Source organism: Bison bison, unplaced genomic scaffold (assembly GCF_000754665.1).
Source record: "Bison bison bison isolate TAMUID 2011002044 unplaced genomic scaffold, Bison_UMD1.0 scf7180017864515, whole genome shotgun sequence".
Lineage (NCBI taxonomy): Eukaryota > Metazoa > Chordata > Mammalia > Artiodactyla > Bovidae > Bison > Bison bison.
The window spans coordinates 1,288,120-1,293,893 of record NW_011495068.1 but is presented as its reverse complement, the minus strand read 5'-3'; positions in this window follow the sequence as shown (position 1 = coordinate 1,293,893).

Genomic DNA, 5,774 nt, shown 5'->3' with positions numbered 1-5,774 from the left:
CTGGCTCTAGGTGAGTGATCACACCCTTGTGATTATCTGGTTCGTGAAGTTTTTTTTTTTTTTTTTGTATAGTTCTTCTGTGTATTCTTGAGACCTCTTCCGAATATCTTCTGCTTCTGTTAGGTCCATAATATTTCTGTCCTTTATTGAGACCGTATTTGCATGACATGTTTCCTTGGTATCTCTAATTTTCTTGAAGAGATCTCTGGTCTTTCCCATTCTACTGTTTTCCTCTATTTCTTTGCATTGATCGCTGAGGAAGGGTTTCTTATCTCTCCTTGCTATTCTTTGGAACTCTGCATTCAGATACTTATATCTTTCCTTTTCTCCTTTGCTTTTTGCTTCTCTTCTTTTCTCGGCTATTTTTAAGGCCTCCTCAGACAGCCATTTTGCTTTTTTGTATTTCTTTTCCATGGGGATGGTCTTGATCCTTGTCTCCTGTACAGTATCACGAACCTCTGTCCATAGTTCTTCAGGCACTCTGTCTATCAGATCTAACCTCTTGAATCTATTTATCACTTCCACTGTATGATCATAAGGGATTTGATTTAGGTCATACCTGAATGATCTAGTGGTTTTCCCCGCTTTCTTCAATTTAAGTCTGAATTTGGCAATAAGGAGCTCATGATCTGAGCCACAGTCAGCTCCTGGTCTTGCTTTTGCTGACTGTATAGAGCTTCTCTGTCTTTGGGTGCAAAGAATATAATCAATCTGATTTAAGTGTTGACCATCTGGTGATGTCTATGTGTAGAGTCTTCTCTTGTATTTTTGGAAGAGCATGTATGCTATGACCACTGAGTTCTCTTGGCCAAACTCTACTAGCCTCTTCCTTGCTTCGTTCTGTACTCCAAGCCCAAATTTGCCTGTTACTGCAGGTATTTCTTGACTTCCTACTTTTGGATACCAGTCACCTATAATGAAAAGGACACCTTTTGGGGGGTGTTAGTTCTAGAAGGTCTTGTAAGTCTTCACAAAACTGTTCAACTTCAACTTCTTCAGCATTACTGATTTGGGCATAGACTTGGATTACTGTGATATTGAATGGTTTGCCTTGGAAATGAACAGAGATCTTTCTGTCATTTTTGAGATTGCATCCAAGTACTGCATTCTGGACTCTTTGGTTGACTATGATGACTCTTCCATTTCTTCTAAGGAATTCTGTCCCACAGTAGTAGATATAATGGTTATTTGAGTTAAATTCACCCACTCCAGTCCATTTTAGTTCACTGATCCTTAAAATGTCAATATTAATTCTTGCTCTCTCCTGTTAGACCACGTCAAATTTGCCTTGATTCATGGATCTAACATTCCAGGTCTCTATGCCTCTTAGAATAAGGAAAGTAAAAACAAAAATAAGCAAATCAAGCTTAGTTAAAGATTTAGCCTGGCAAAGGAAATCATAAACAAGATGAAAAAACGCATAGAATGGGTGAAAATGTTTTTAAAATGAAGCAACAAACAGAAGATTAATCTCCAGAATATAGAAACAACTCATGAAGCTTAATATCAAAAAATCAAACAATACAATCAAAAAGTCATCAGAAGATGTAAACATTCAGTTTACCAAAGAAGAAACACAGATGGCCAAGGAGTACCTGAAAAGATGCTCAATATTGCTGATTGCTGGAGAAATGAAAATCAAAATTATGATGAGGCATTTCCTCACACTGGTCAGAATAGCCATTATCAAAAAATCTATAAATAATAATTAATGTAGAGAGTGTGGAGAAAAGGAAAGCTTCTTGCACTATTGGTGGGAATGTAAATTGTTACAGCCACTATGGAGAACAGTATGAAGGTTTCTTAAAAATCTAAACATGGAACTACCATATGACACAGCAGTCTCACTATTGCACATATACCCTGAGAAAACCACAGTACAAAATATATATGTACCCCAATGTTCATTGTGGCACTATTGACAACAGTCAGGGCATGGAAGCAACCTAAATGTCAGTTGAGAAGTGAACGGATAAAGATTATTTGGTACATATAAGCAATAGAATATTACCCAGTCATGAAAAGGAACAAAATTGGGTATTTACAGTGATGTGGATGAACCTAGAGTCTGTCATACAGAGTGAAGAAATTCAGAAAGAGAAAAACAAATACTATATATTAACACATATATATGTTACCTAGAATAATAGCACAAAAGAACTTATTTGCATGGTAGAAAAATACACAGACATACAGAAAGGACATTTGAACACAGTTAGGGAAGGAGATGGTGGGATGAACTGAGAGAATAGCACTGACATATATACATTACCATTTATAATATAGATAGCTAGTGAGAAGCTGCTGTATAGCACAGAGAGTTCAGCTAGGTATTCTGTGATGACCTACAGTGTTGGGATTTGGGGTTTGGATGGAGACTGAGAGGGAGAGTGTATATGTATACATATACCTGACTCAATTCATTGTAGAGCAGACACTGATACAACATTGCAAAGCAATTATACTCCATTAAAAGAATAAGATCAGAAATATTCTAACAAGGCCTGCTTATACAAAATTTTCTGCCCCAACTTCTAGTCTGTGATGATAAGAGTTACTTTTCTTCTGATACAAGGATGACATCTTCCATATGGGAATTTTATCTCACAAATAAAAGGAGTATGCTTCTATATCTTGGCTATTAAATAATTCTGGCACGAAGATAGGGATGAATGTATCTTTTGGAATTAGTGTTTTTGTTTTTTCTGGATATAAACCCAGGAGTGGACATGCTCGACCATACAGTAGTTTTGTTTTAGCTTTTTTTTTTTTCTTTTGAGAAAGCTCCATAGTGCTTTCCACAGTGGTTGCACCAATTTATATTCCCACTAACAATGTACAAAGATTCCCTTTTTTCCACAAACTTGCCAACACTTGCTATTTGTAGAATTTGATGATAGCCATTCTGATAGCTATGAGGTGTTATCACATTGCTGTTTTGATTTCATTTCTCTAATAATTAGCAATGCTGAGCATCTTTTTATGTGCCTGTTAGCCATCTGTGTATCTTCCTTGGAAAAATATCTGTTCAGGTCTTCTGCTCATTTTTTCAAGTTGATTTTTTATTTGATTTTGTGTTATACAAGCTGTTTACATATTTTGTATATTAACCTCTTGTCAGTCATATAGCCAAGTGTCCATCAACAGATGAATGGACCTGGGGTATACACACACATACATACACATACACATGTCTATAGGCTTCATAGGCTCTAGTGGTAAAGAATCATCCTGCCAATGCAGGAGATACAGGGGACGTGCGTTCGATCACGGGGTCAGGAAGATTCCTTGAAGTAGGAAATGTCAACCCAATTCAATATTCCTGCCTGGATAATCCAATGGAGCCCGGTGGGCTACAGTCCATGGGAAAGAGTTGGAACTTGCAAAGAGTTGGAAACAACTTAGGAACTGAGTAAACAGCACATGCACACAAACACACAGACACACACACACAACTCAGCCATAAAAAAGAATGAAATTCTGCCATTTGAAGCAACATAAATGGACCTAGAGAATATTATGCTTAATGAAATTAATCAGACTAATACTCTATGTTATCAGAGAAAGACAAATACTGTATAATATCAATTATATGATGAATTTGAAAGGCAAAGAAAGAAAGGTGCATAGCAAAAGAGAAACAAACTCACAGATATAGAAAACAAACTAGTCTTTACAAGTAGAAAGAGGAAAGGGGAAAGGGATGTGTTAGTAGTATAGAATTAAGAAATACAAACTACTGATGCTATGTACAAAATAGATAAGAAACAAGACTATATTGCATACAGGGAATCCTAGCCATGATCCTGTAATAACTTTGAATGGAGTATAATCTGTAAAAATACCGAATCACTGTGCTATACACCTGAAACTAATGTGATATTGTAAATAAAATGTACTTCAATTAAAAAGGTGGGAGGGGAGGTAAAGTCAGAATTCCTTCTTGTATCTGTTGTTCTTTTTAAAGGTGCCTTTAGTTCAAAATAGTTTTTATGCCAAAATGGCATGTTTGGGGTGATATATTCTGGTTTCTTTCACTGTTGATATCTAGTTTTTACTTGAAAGCCAATTAATGCCAGGTGATTAAGTCATTTTCTTTGACTGCTTTGAGTTTTGATTATTATTCCCAGAGTATTCCCAAAGGCCTCATCAGATTTCTGAAATTATTCTTTGTTTACAAAATCAACTTTTATCCAGTCAATTCCACCTTGTTGATCCCATCTTCTGGAGAAGCAATGGCACCTCACTTCAGTACTTTTGCCTGGAAAATCCCATGGACAGAGGAGCCTGGTGGGCTGCAGTCCATGGGGTCGCACAGAGTCGGACACTACTGAAGCGACTTAGCAGCAGCAGCAGCAGCAGCAACCCCATCTTCACTGATTTATTTATTTATTTTTTTAAATGGGGGCAACTGAAGAAACTCATACATAACACTTTTGTGTTTTGACATTTTTTGTTCCTTTGTCTTTCCCCTTTCAGGTGAATTTTCTTATTTTACAGAGCATGTCCAAAGTAACTTGTTAAGAATTTCAGTCAGAGCCTTTAGCACATGGCAAAGCTCACTAGATAAATTATATCAGCCTGCTTTTAATTCCTTTATAAGAAATCTTTCATTGTTGCTTTTGTTACAAAGGTAAGGATATATTCTTTCTGAGTTTAGAAGAACATCATCATTCCTAATTTCAATTTCAAAGCGATGTATCTTGAAATTTTTTTTTTTCCCTAACATATGTGTTGAGTGAAGCTTTCAATCTGGTTTTGAATTGTTGTTTGCTTTTTGTAAATTATGACTTCTCACCGTGCATGTGTCTGCTATTATGAATCAGGCCTCTGTAATTGTTTTCTCTCAAATTTTGTCCTATTATATTATTTCCTCACTTTGTGATATTTTCCTATATTTTTATTTCAGACATTCTATTGATTTTTTAAAAATTTTTTAAATATAAAGTTATTTATTTTAATTGGAGGTTTTTATATTTCCAAAAGCCTGTTGCTGTTTTTGGAATATTTCTTTCAAGTAGCTTTCTATTGTTGTATCATTGATGCAACATTCAATTAAAGTGTTTCTTGCTGATAGGCTCTGTTCTTTAAATTAATTGCTTTCTTAGGGGTCATATTTTGTGTTTTTATTTTCTTTTTTGTTTATCTGGCTGTTGTTCTTATTGCTAGGCTTATTTAAATATTTAAAGAGCATGGTCTGTTTATTTACATTGAGGAAAACAATCATAGAAAGATGATTAAGAGCCTAAATTATGGGATTGGGTTTTTCAGTTGGGAGGCTTCCTTTGCAGTTTAATGTGAAAAACCAGAGAATCAGCAGTTCAACAGTGGAATGCCTAAATGCCCAAAGAGAATGATGTTTTTCTAGAACACTAGTGAAACCATGTTCCTCAGATTGGGACTTGAACCCACAGTCTGAAACTCAAGCCTGGAAGAAAAAAAAAAAAAAACAGAATGGAAATTGAATCCATAGAATTTTAACTGAGATCACACTCCTGGTCTCATGAGGCTCAGGTTCTTGATGTCTCATCACAAAGAATTCTGTGAGCAACATAGTGATAGGTAAGAAGTGGATTTATTTGGAGAGATACACACTCCACAGATAGAGTGTGGGCCACATCAGAAGAGAGTCATCTCAGGGTATGGGGTTGTCAGTTTTTATAAGGTAGCTAATTTCATAGGCTAATGACTGAGGAGGAGTATTCCGCCTATTGTGGGGAAGGGGTGGAGTTTCTCAGGGCCACTGTCCTGTTTGAACTGTCATGGCACCCTTG